The 13,398-nt window shown below is 37.0% G+C and overlaps 1 protein-coding gene across 1 annotated transcript in view; it reads right to left on the bottom strand.

The window, feature by feature from the left end:
* The window catches only part of si:dkey-247m21.3 (5-hydroxytryptamine receptor 4), a 68,011-nt gene extending 57,992 nt beyond the window's left edge, over positions 1-10,019 (bottom strand). The window contains exon 1 of the mRNA XM_033976331.2: positions 9,890-10,019. The gene's annotated coding sequence lies outside the window, so the exon portion shown is untranslated. The remainder of the gene's footprint in view (positions 1-9,889) is intronic.
* Between the last annotated feature and the right edge of the window lie 3,379 nt (positions 10,020-13,398).

Below are 13,398 nucleotides of genomic sequence, written 5' to 3'. Positions count from 1 at the left end.
ATGCCCCAGTCAAACGTCTGCTACTGTCAGCATCTAATTATAAAGCATTTGATTGTCTGATGATCAGGAAGTGTGTGGTTAGGATGCTGGTTGTTATAATAAAATTCCACTCTTGAAAAGCACTTACAAACTCATCTTTGTGAATAATTAAGATGCTCACAAAGCATTAGGTAAGTGAGGAACAACTTTGGGCCACTGTTTTTCACATTTTTAAAGAAAATAAAAAATCTGGTACAGAGCCTTTAATTGTAAACAGTAATCTCCATAGCTTCTTATAAAATCTCCTGGTTATTATTCATATTTGTTATAATGTGCCCACTTCTACGTACTGGTGATCTCTGCACATGACTGTGGACAAGTGGGCCATGTGACTGGAATAGCTGCTATGACAGGCCCTGTTGGACTGGTCCTGCAGGGAATTAACTCATTACCTCCAAATGAGTTCTAATGAAGGTAGAAAGTACATTACATACATCCAGTGCACTGCTCAGTCTGAGCTATAACCAGAGGTGGCTAAAGTACTCAAAACTGTATTTAGGTAACAGTACTGTTGTTTCAAAATATCATTACTCAAGAGCAAGTACAAAGTTGTAGTCCAATACATTTAAAAAAGTATTTATGAAGATTACTTCTTCATAAACTATAATTGTAAGAACTGTTTAAATAATCAAATTTATCTTTTTGAAGTCAATTAGAAGGACAAAATATAAAATAATGCACACAATATAGATAGACCACAAAATGAGAAAATAATATAAATGGTAACTGGTCAAATTTATATCGCACTTTTCCACCATTCATGCACCGGTGCATGCAGACTCTGGGGGCAAAGTGGGTGTGTCTTGCCCAAGGACACAACACCGGTATTAATCTGTGGGACTGTGGAAGCTGATCAAACCACCAACCTATGATCCAGGGGATCTGACTGTTCTACGAACAATGCCTTTTTTGTTTTGTTTTTGTTTTTATGTTAGAGCTGGGAACCACTGACCAGAGAACGAGCACTCTACCAATCTACTGCCATCCCATATCTGAGGGAACAGTTCCAGAAACAAAAATGTTTCAATCATTTAATATTGTTCACATACATTTTTTGTCACTTACAGACTTACTCACAGCTGGAAGTGTAACCTTATTTTTTACTCATGCAAGATTACTATTATACTGTTGTAAGTCAAGTATGAGCAAAAATAATGTATCTGCTCAAGTGAATGTACTTCAGCAAATGTAACAGAGTCCTCTTGCTAAAACACCCCATTCACCCTGCCTTGCACATAGGAATGGGGCAATATACTATAAAAAAGGTCCACAATTAATCATTTGTGGCATTTTTAAATAATCGTGATCATCACACATGATTATAATCGCCTTTATGGCAGCAGACTGCCTCATGTTTCCAGTTTCAATACAATGTTTAGATGTTAGTTCTGGTGTTTGTCCACAAGGGGGTCTTCAGTCATAGCAATGACACTTGTTATCTTTTGTGACTATTCTGAATTGGGGATGGTTCTTCATCACCGTCAGCCACCATCATGGCTAGTGGGCAGGCAGTGGATCGGGATCCCAGTAATGGCGCGCATCTATATCCTCCACTCAAGAAGGTGAAGTCTCATGTGTGGAATTATTATGGATTTGAAACACAAGACCAACAAGATGAGCCACCAATCCACAAAGGCTGCCAAAAAAGATATGGCTCCAAGAGAAAACACCAGCAACAGCTTACACACGCATTGACGAGACAACAATCCTGCATTGTTTGACAAACTTGAGCCGAAAATATCCATTGTAAGTAACACACCATGTGAAATAAACTACTGGATGCAGTTTGTGTTAGTTTGGATTTGTATGAATCCGTCTTTGTGTTGACTTTGCTATTGCTAGGTTAGCGCTAACTGAACAGCACTTTGCACAGGTGACTGCACACCTTGCTAGCAGCAGCGCATGATTTTACAACAATCATGAGTTTGAAAACCTATAACCTCCTAGGACCTGGCGTCCACACATGTGTACAACACATTTTGGGTTGTCTAGACCACAATACAATTTTTTTTTTCTCTGCAAGGTCCTTGTGTCCACATATGAGGACATTATACTGCCTTGGTTTAATAATTATTGTGATAATATTGATAATCACGACTATTTTGTTCACAATAAGTGAGTCTAAATTTTAATATCGTCCCATCCCCACTTGCATATGACAGTTTTGAAATATTTTACCCATCGATAATGCCACCTCTGACTGTTCAAACGGCTATTACTGTGTCGCTGAAGAGCTGCCAGCTGCACAGATGACTAGAACAAGTTGCAACTGTGAGCGTGGGTTAGGTTAATGGGCTGTGAGCATCTAATTGAGCGTACCAGCGTGGTCACAATAAGGCTGCAGGTCCTCCACTGATGGACTGAAAACACACTACCTTCCTGCACATCTAAGAAGACAAAGAATGATAGCAGGAAGGAAATTGTTACTACTGGAGTTTGAATAGATTGCTTTTCCATTTGTTCCTGACAATGTCCCTCTGCTCTGTGGGGATTAAAATGCTGTAGGAAGACAAGCATTTGGAAACCAATTATGAACAAGATAAACTGCGAAGAATAGATCAATTTAAGTGTCAGGTCATTCAAGTGCCATTATTAAAGGTACGATATTGAGTAAAATGACTGAAATAGAAAATGTGCAGAAATGTAAAGAGTTACTTTAAAGAGACAAAAACAACCCATCGACAACATGTTAAGTACAGGCCAATGCTTTCCTGTCTGTGCTTCTTCACACCATCGCTCACGCTGTCAGAATTCAGAAGTGTCTGAGAGTTGAGCTACTTGTATATAACAGTTCTAATAATAAATATGAAAGAGAATGAATGCATCACCACAGCTCAGACAAACTTCCCCATTAAACTGTCAGAGAGCATCAAGCACCTACTTACTGTATTACTTGTCATTGCATCATACTTAAGTAGAATGAGATACTCAATTTTTTAAGGTCGCAATTTCAATTTGGTCATGAAAAACTAGTATCCAAACCAAAAACTAATTTGGGGAAAAAAAACTGGACTTTCAAAAACAGTTTTAAAATAATCTTGAGTTTTATCAGTATACTATAGGACATGCTGTAACATAAAGAAAGTACTATTATTTAGTGTTGAAAGTTACATTCCATTGTCCATTGTTAACGAGAACATTTTTATTATTGTGGTCTTTAAAGTGGTGTCGATTATCAAGTCTAGTCTCCTTTAATATCAAAATCAATTTAGAAGTAGTATTGTGACAACATAACAACCTACATTAGCTGGTCACACAACAAAAATCACTAATCCATCTTAACTGACAGAGCATAAGTTCTTCACATTGTTTTCTATGAGTGCCAACTGGAACATTTAGATGAAAATGTCAAGTTGAAGTATCATAACTAGCTGATAAATCCAAATTGTGATTAGATTTGCTATTTCTTTTGATTACTGCAGTCCTTCACACATCGTTATATTGCATATATTAAATTCTTACATCTACAGCATTTGGTTTCACACTGAGAATGTCTCTTGGCCCATACTGACCATTTCTGATTGCATGCAATTAAAACAAACAAGATGAGTTATCTTACTAACAACAAATTTGACAGCCTAAACCCTTGCTGTATACTGAAAATTGAGGTGCATAACTCCAGTGACAGGTACGAGGCGGATTGACAGCGTTAATGAATGAGCCTTGCCGCTTTGGGAATTGGGCTAATGAGTTGGCACAGACCACCTCAAATTAACCTGGAGGCGCAGACTCTCTCCCAAATGTCCACAGGGGGCGCTTAATCAGAGGAGGGGACTGAAAACAGACTCAGCTGCTGTGACTAATGCTGTGCCCCAGTTTAGGGTGCCAGAGGGGGCTAACCTGGGTGCACCCGCAGGCTCTAGTTCATCCACACCAGTCTGTTTCTCCTTTGAGTCATTTACAAATGCTTATGGCTGCAAAGAAGCCAGAGAGACATCTTTCTATGTTTGAGTCATCTGAACTAGTGCCCTGCTAGGAGATGGAGAACGAATGGTTTTGTATTCACACATTATTTGATGCATTATATCAAGGATTTTTTGTTGTTAAAGCTGCACTACATCACTTCTCTGGTGGGGAGTCTACCACCTTCATGACCTTCAATTAACCAAATAATTGGGAGTGGCATCATTAAAATCTTCTAAACATTTTTTTTTTTTTCAACTTTCTTTTAAATGTTTATTTATGGTGAAATGTATGACATGTATGTATGATGAAATTGGAATAAATTAACCATAATAAACTGGAATAAATTAACCATAACAAATCTTATATGTAGATAAATAACTACTTCTACTAAATACCAATAATTTGGTACTTTGGGGTATTGTGCCAAAACAAAGCAAATCAACATTTTCTTGAAGCCAAGATCACAATTTTGAACTTAACTGAAATGACTGGATCTTGATTTAATAAAAATTCAATTAAATGCATAGCTCTACTTTGTAATCTATAAAGAAAACACACTTTTCATAAATGTTTTTGGTTAATGTGTAAGTAAAAAAATAAATAAAAAGAAATCGTGAAATTGTGATTGGGTACAATATTAAAGGTGGACTACGTAACTTTTTCTGTGGTTTTTTGGTGGTGCGCTACCTGCTGCACTTTATTGGGTCTATATGGTCTTTATTGCTCAAAAATACCTCAAAAACAAGGTTTCTTATTGTCCACAGATCTGACCTGTAACTCGGCTTGGCGTCTCCATCTGCCTTTCTCTATGGAGATTATGCAATAGTGGGCAACATTTTGGGCAAAGCAAGAACATTTACCGTATTTTCCGGACTATAAGTCGCACTTTTTTTCATAATTTGGCCGGGGGTTTGACTTATACTCAGATGCGAGTACCACTTGAGTATTACAACTCTCTTTGCTTACGAGAGAAACGAGAGAACTATATAGACCATGAACTGTTAGGTTGTTTCACTGCAGACTATATGAAGAAATAATATTAAGCACTTTTAAATCTATTATGACAGAACCAAAGGCTTGTCAAGTAGCATAATGACAATGGTATTAGCTACCACAAAATACCACAATAAATATCGTACAGTGAGATGCATATTGTGAAAATATTGTATCAAGAGATTTGGATATCCCCAGTATTATTCCCGCCAAAATGTTCAACAACTCTTGCCAATTCCAAAGGTTTGTACACTTTTCTGTTCTGTAATCCTGACCAACTGAATACATAAATAAACAGTACGTAATCTTATGCAAACAAAAGTAGATCCGGTATGCATGTGTTCACAGAGCTCTTATCGTCATTGATCATATTGACTGATAATTTAGCGTCAATGCATTATAAAAGTTTATTATATAATTATATTTACACACATATTTTTTATCATGGAACATATTTCCACACTTATCAATGGTCATGTTGTTATTGTGTTGTCACTGTAGTCGTATTGTTGTAAACAATGTCATGGAAGCCCACTATAAACCAAGAGATCAACATGGCTAGACCTGTGCACCAAATTATGATGCAAAGATTTCATTACATCTTATTTAATCATAAATTCTGAGACACACCTCATAATAGCCTCTTGTACAGGCTGCGTTCAAGTTCTTAGAATTTGATAATGTCTCAGTTCAGATGGACAACAGGGGCCTTTATAACTCTATGGGAGACTTACAGTTTTTGGAAGAAATATCCAATTTTACACTGGAAAACTGGGAAGGGTAAATTAACAGTAAATTACAGGCAAATGTGCTGCCTGTAAGTGATCATAATTTATCACTTTCTTGATATTACTGTATTTTACATACATACAATACAGTTGAAAATGTACAGTTTTGGGTTTTTTTGGGAGGGGGGTGTGTGTTTGTTTTTTTTAAATCAGAATATACGAAACCATGCTCCATACAAAAAAACAATAATGCAGAAGCAGATATTTTAAGACAAAATTTATTTATTAAAACAACCAACAGCTGTCCCTTTACTCTTCAGGTGGTCCTCCTCTTGACACTGACGCAGCTTATCTAAAACACACAGTTGAAACCAGAAGATTACATACACTATATAAAAAGACACATATACTTTTTTTCCCTCACTGTCTGACATGAAATCAGACAAAACTTTTTATGTTTTAGGTCAATTAGGGTTACCAAAATAATTTTTATTTGCTAAATGCAAGAATAAAGTGAGAAGGATTTTATTAGACAATTTTTCATTACTTTTTTCAAAGTCATACTTTTACATACAGTAAGATTACTACGCATTTAAACAATTTGAGAAAACCCAGATGATGATGTCATGTCATGATAGGTTTATTGACACACTGCTTAATTGTGTAACATTATGGGAAACTCACTAGAAATCAGCCAAGATATCAGGAAGAGAATTGTGGACTTGCACATGTCTGGTTCATCTCTGGGTGCAATTTTCAGATGCCTGAAGGTGCCACATTCATTTGTTCAAACATTTATATGCAAGTATAAACACCATGGGAATGTCCAGCCATCATACTGCTCACAAAGGAGTTCCAGAGATGAAGGAAATGTGTACATCAATCCAAGAACAAAAGCAAAAGGCCTTGTGAAGATGCTGGCTGAAAATGGTAAGAGTGAAACGAGTACTGTACCGACATGAGCTGAAAGGCCACTCTACCAGGAAGAAGCCATTACTCCAAAAGACACATAAAAAAGCCAGAGTACAGTTTGCAAATGCACACAGGGACAAAGGCCTTAATTTTTGGAGATATGTCATGTGGTCTGATGAAACTAAAATTGAACTGTTTGATCATAATGAACATTGTTACATTTGGAGTAAAAAGGGGGAAGCTTGCAAGCCTGAGAACACCATCCCAACTGTGAAATACAGTTGTGGCAGCATCATGCTGTGGGATTGTTTTGCTGCAGGAGGGACTGGTGCACTTCACAAAATAAATGGCATCATGAGAAAAGAACATTATGTTGAAATACTGAAGCAACATCTCAAGACATCAGCCAGGAAGTTATGTGGGGTCTTCCAAATGGAGAATGACCCAAAGCATACTGCCAAACTGGTTACAGAGAGGCGTAAGGATAACAGAGTCAAAGTTTTGTGGAGGCCCTCGCTAAGCCCCCCTCTAAGTCCGATTGGAAATGTATGGTCAGACCTGAAAAGGCATGAGTGAGCAAGGCGGCCTACAAAGTTGGCTCAGTTACACCAGTTCTGTCAGGAGGAATGGGCCAAAATTCCTGCCAACCATGTGAGAAGCTTGTGGAAGGATATCCAGAATGGTTTAACACAAGTCATAGTTTAGAGGCAATGGTACCAAATACTAATGAAATGTACTTCTGACTTTGAAGAAAGTATCTAAAAATTTTCTTTAAAATCCTTCTCTCATTATTCTGGCTTTTTACCAATAGACATAATTTTGATAATCCTAATTGACCTAAAACAGGAAAGGTTTAGCCTGTTTTCATGTCAGACAGTGAAAAAAAGTGTATGTAAACTAATCACTGTACAAAACAACAATTAGTCAAATAATTTGAATACTAAGATAAACAAATAAATATGTGATAAGTTACCTGACATTCAGATATCAGGTACTTTACAGTGTGGTTTGAAATTCCTACCTCTGGACTATGTAGAGAGTCCAGCATCAGACTGAGGTTGAACTTAGTAATAGAAACACACTGTGCTTCATACAAACAGAACATCATTTGAAGCAGTCAGAGATCAGAGATCTCCTGATGGTCACACAGATTAGAATACTCAGTATTGAAGACAAACAAAATGAAATGGCACTGTAGTACCATTAGAGTTTTTACTATCCATACATTTTTTTAAAAAGCATTATAAACTAAACATAATTAATGTTCTTACCAGCTTAATGTCCATCATGCTGTGTAGCCCAGCCCCCTGCACTGACAAACGCTGAGCAGAAACAGCCTGAAATAAGAACTGACAAAAAGTTAGCTTTGTTTTAGCTCACAGCTAAAGGCTAGTGCTAGTTTATGAAATACTAAATGAGGGATAGTTCATATTGACTGGGAAAGACCTTTAAACGTACCTGTTCCTGCCCTGCTCTTCTCTCTCTGTCTCTCTCCCTGTCGTGGGGCCCGTCTGTCCGTGTAGGAACCTGCCCAAAATAAAATTAAAATACAGCCCTACAACCCACAAAGGTCAGTCTGCATTAGGCAATATATGTGTTTGTTCACTGAAGTAATAGAAAGTAGACCAGATAGTAGCTTACAGCAAAACACTGGAAACAGCATGTGCATGGGAATAAAATATGCCTAAAAAATGGAACAACACTAAATTATAAACTTTGGAATATATATAAGGCAATATATTAAAGTATTGGTTTTGTTAAAATATAAAGTAACTTACCCATAGAGGCTGCTGTCTGTGGTCCGGTGGTGACTGAGGGAGGCAGGTCTAAAACTCTCCACAAAAAATTTCACATTTCCACATATTTACTGCTGTGTCTGGTATAAAAGGCAATCAGGCAGTCATGTGGGAAATAAAATGTCTCCAAAACGTAAAAAAAAATAAATTACGTTTTGGCTAAAAAGTCCTGCTGAAGAGATGCTCCTTTGAAATCTTCAGTCTGATTTTCTTTTTCAAAGTTTCTTTCCCAGGATGCTCAGGGAGATTTACAGTAGTACAGTTAAAATACAGTTATCACCTGATATTGCTCATTTTTCCATTGCAGCTGACAGCATATATAATCACAGTAATGGAGTTTTCCAACTCTCCCACCTTTTTTTCTCCCAGAATCATTGCGATTTATGGTATAGGACTGTTTACTGTAACAACAGTAAAGTACTGTTGGAATTTGGCTCTTAATTTACAGTAAAGTCTTGCAGTGTATGCGCCACAAATTACTTGTTTGGGACTGGCTGCACAAACTTGTCATATTAATCTTACATCTTAAAGTCTTTTCAACTAATGACAATCACATCTTTGGGGTTTAATAATGCTAACACTTTCTGAAGTTTTTTTAAATTTAGTTTCACATTAGTTTGTTTGTGTTGATAGAGAAGATGTTTAACTTGTGCCAGTTTTTATTTCATTGGAAAGGCCCGGTAAGATATTATTACCATTACCATTATTATTACCATAAAATCTGAATCTGTATTTTGACCATAGAATTCTACTAGTCTTCCAGCTTAATGTTAAGCCATAACTGTTCACCTTTCTTGCTGCCTAATCCAGCTACTATGACTCTGAAGCAGGAAAGAGGACAACAGCAGTAAAGTCAGAGATATCACCAGGCACACACCAGAGACTGACTTTCAACTGTTTACTCTCACATTTCACAAGAGACTCATCACAATCTCACAAGAGGTACATTTAGATGGCTTCCAAAAAATTGATTTATTTTTACATATAATAGGTAAAAATGAAACAAGTTTGGCGAAAATGTTGTTTTCAAAGTGCATCTTACAATAGTAGCCTAATTAGGATGCTATTTTTCATAAAATAACCATCACTTAAAGGTACTGGCATTTTATTCAAATCACAGCCCAATATCAGTAACAAAGTGATATGAAAATGTTAATAATAATAATAATAATAATAATGTCTTTAGCCTTCAATGAGTTTTCATTAGTAGCTCTCTCTTTGGAGCTAACGCCTCAAACATAGGACATAGGTTATTTATCTTACAGTTTTATTATCATACGTTTTCACGATGTCTATGTCTATGTCAACGCTCAAAAAGCAGGCATAGAAAAAGCGCAATAAGAAATATTTCAACAGCCTACAAATGATAAAAGTGTGATATTTACAAAGGTCTGTCATCTTCTTTGCTGTCTCCTTGCAGAAACTTCCACCAAACCAAACTAAAGTGTAGTTTCTATCGTTTCTTTTTAATTGGTGTAGGCTATAAGTTAAAGTTTGCGCGGGTAGGACACTCACCTGTGGCGGGCTCTGCTCCTCTCCTCGGCTCCGGTTTTGTCGTGCGCTCATGGTCCTTTCCCGGGGCAAACGCGTGCTACAGCCGTGCGCCCACACTGTCCGAGCCGCACAAGCTCTGTCTGCTCTGCGTGACACCGTGCGACAGTCCGGCTCGTGCCACGGGGGAGAGAGCACCCATCATCAGCACAAAGGAGGAGGAGGGTGAGAGCGCACAGAGGCAGAGAGGGAGTAGTGCTGCCCCCGTGTGTCCACATCATGCCATGACAACTGGATTTTTTTTAATTTTTTTTGACAGCTGGAATTCAGGGGTTCATCTTTTCAGGTTAAGGTCATGATGCAGATCCACCTTCTTGGCTCATGACATATCCCAATAAACATCTGTAAAAACATGAGTTAAAAAAAAAATACATACATATATATATATATATATATATATATATATATATATATATATATATATATATATATATATATATATATATATATATATATATATATATATATATATATATATATATATATATATATATATATATATATATATATATATATATATATATATATACACACACACACACACACACACATGTAGACGACCAAAGTAATTTGTAGTTTGGTTAGACTTGTTTTGTACAACTTCATAGAGAAAAAAAGTATGTGGGATGATAAAATTGTTTTTAAAAAAGACTGGCTGGCACCTATCCTGTAACCAATGTACTATTAGGCCTACCATATCAACTTTCATACAGTTAGTTTGGGAATGCTATACTGAGTACTGACACATTTAATGCCATTCCATGTTTTCCATATTTATGTGCAATCTGAGTGTCATTGCTCTAATCATGTGTACAATCTAGTGGATGAAAGGTGGACTAAGTATCCATAGTTTCCTTGTTTTGATTTAGGTCTGAGAATGGAGTTATAAATAGGAAATAAGTTATGTCTAAGCCCCCCATTCCTGTTCAAAGATGGATTGTCTTTCCTAACAAAAACAGCCTCTTTAACTCCCGTCTCAAATCACTTTCTTTGGCTAAGATCCGTATTTCCTTCTCTTCAAAGGAGTGGTTAGTGGTTTTGAGATGGAGATGTACAGCAGATTGGGGTTCTGAGCTGCCCTCTCTGCGGTGTTGGTACATTCCCTTACGGCGTTTGTTTGTCTCTCCAGTGTAACGCTCACTGTAGTCTTCACTACAATAGAATGGAGTAAACTAAAGTGCTTTGTTTGTGGCTCATGGCTTTTGCAGTAAGTTAATTTGAATGCATTTCTCTATTAGAGGTCACTTCTCATTGACCCAAGGGCTCAACCCTATGTTTGTGCTGCCTTTGATACTGTTCTTCATGTGTCCCCAGGATATGAAATCTTCTGCTCCTGTCCCTTTTTTATTTCACTGCACCACACTTGCACTGAAACCCTATGGCTATCTGCGTCAGCCACACTACCTGTATAATGGGGCTACCAGAATACAGAAACAGCTTTGTTCTTTTACAATTGACCATCTTATTTGAACATTAACAGACATGTGAAGAACTAAATAGATTTTATTAGGCTATAAGAATGTTTTACGTTATATTTTTATCAATAAAGTTTATCTAGCTTAAGTGTGGTACTGAATTTAAAAATAGGACAAAGGCAGTGTTGTACATGTAGCCTACTTGTATTACAAAAAGTACCTGGTCTGACCTGAAAGTACCTTGGAGAAGGAACTAAAGAAGGCTCCAAACTGTGGGTCTGTCCCACAGATTCTTCTCTGTGTGAAAATGTGACAAAGGGAGCTGCTGGCACTAGAAAGGAAGGACTATCTGTTCATTTCATCAATATAATACATTTATCTATTTATAATAAACAGATCTATGCCCCACTTTTTCCCTCTCAAAATTCAGCATTTTAATGTGGATTTAATGTGTGTTCTTGGATTTAATTTTATCCATTCTATGGTATAAAAGTGTTTGTGTTTTGACTTAGCTTGCACCAATAGATGGCAGTGTCCAACAGGTTTGTATGCTGGTACAATTTTATATCTTAGGTCAATCATATTTTTAGATTTTAGAAAATAAGTGAAAAGCCTTCATTTACCTAAAAAACCCACACAGGATACAAACTGTTAAACTCATGGATACACATATTGTGCTAATTTGCATGCAATAATAGATAATAGTACAGTCTATGACAGGGCCGGCCCAGTCTATAAGTGCACTAAGCAAGTGCTTAGGGCCCCAATAATAATATAATATGTAAAGTTTTATTGGAAGCAGGGCTTGTGTGTTTACAGCTACTTAAATGTCCCACTCAAATGATAACATTTGTTTTTTATGTATAGTAGCAAAATATATGCTAATGTCTACATTTGTTTTTGAGCTGGGCATAGGTGTGGGCAGCTATGTGTTTACACTGGTGTAAGGAGCCCTGCTCCTGAGGTGTGCTGAGGCAGCTGAGGTAAATTTGAATGTCTGTGTAATCCATTGATCTATGGTGTAATCCCTCAGTTGGACATTTGAATGGCTGTTTTACAAGTCAGATTGAAAGTTAATGAACTTAAAGTCTTGTGCAATGCATCAAGAACACAAGAAGATGATTTTTTTTGGGAAAGACGGTGAGAGGATGCCAAATAACCTATTACATCCCCGCTGGTTGCTCCTGTTTTCACATTAGTAACGTTGATAAACCACTGTCACATTTGCTGGACACTGAACGCCCTGTAAATGAGTCGTAACTCGTGAAAGCGGATTGTACAGGCTCATTAACACTCTGCTAATTATATATGCAAATTCACATTGCCTTACTCAACTGGTGACTATGATCATAATATAGTGACCACAGTTAATTATGTTTCAGAGGTGGATAGTACTCAGTTACTCTACTAGGCTACATTTACTTGAGTAACCCTTTAAAAAAATTTATTGTAATAGTATTATGACACCAAACTTTGGGTTTGGGTTGAAGAAATAATTTGTACTTCTATGTGAGGTGAGTAGCCAATATTATTTTGAAGTGCACTATTATGTGAGTACAACTTTTGACTTTTGCCCTACCCACCTCTGCATTTTGTAATGTAAATATAAGCCCACCGTAGCCAACTGGAACACATTAAAATCCACCAGAAACCAGGAAAAAATTGCTAGAATCTCAAAAATCGTATGTGTGTCTACTGCTCTTGTGGCTATACTAGTTGTGACAATCAGTACAAATACAAATGGCGGCGATGATGAGAGCATAGTCATAATGTTGTCAAATGTGAAATCACCAACAGCTGAGCAAGGACACATCCACTGTCAGGGGTCCCAGGAACAAATTCAGTTTAGGACCCCCCTCAAAGCTAGGACCGGCCCTGGTATATACGATGCAATAACATTATCCTGACTTTCACTTTGGTAACTACCTAAAAAGAACAAAAATTAACCGTATCCATCCCCTTTTTCCTTTTTTTTTTTACTATAGGCAAATCTATAAATCCGCATTGTTGTTGTAAAATTAACGATATCTTTGGTTTCTCCCACAGTCCTTGAACGCC

This window comes from Periophthalmus magnuspinnatus, chromosome 12 (genome assembly GCF_009829125.3).
Source record: "Periophthalmus magnuspinnatus isolate fPerMag1 chromosome 12, fPerMag1.2.pri, whole genome shotgun sequence".
NCBI lineage: Eukaryota > Metazoa > Chordata > Actinopteri > Gobiiformes > Gobiidae > Periophthalmus > Periophthalmus magnuspinnatus.
The sequence above is the reverse complement of the archived record's forward strand: the minus strand, read 5'-3'. Positions and strand labels throughout refer to the sequence as shown.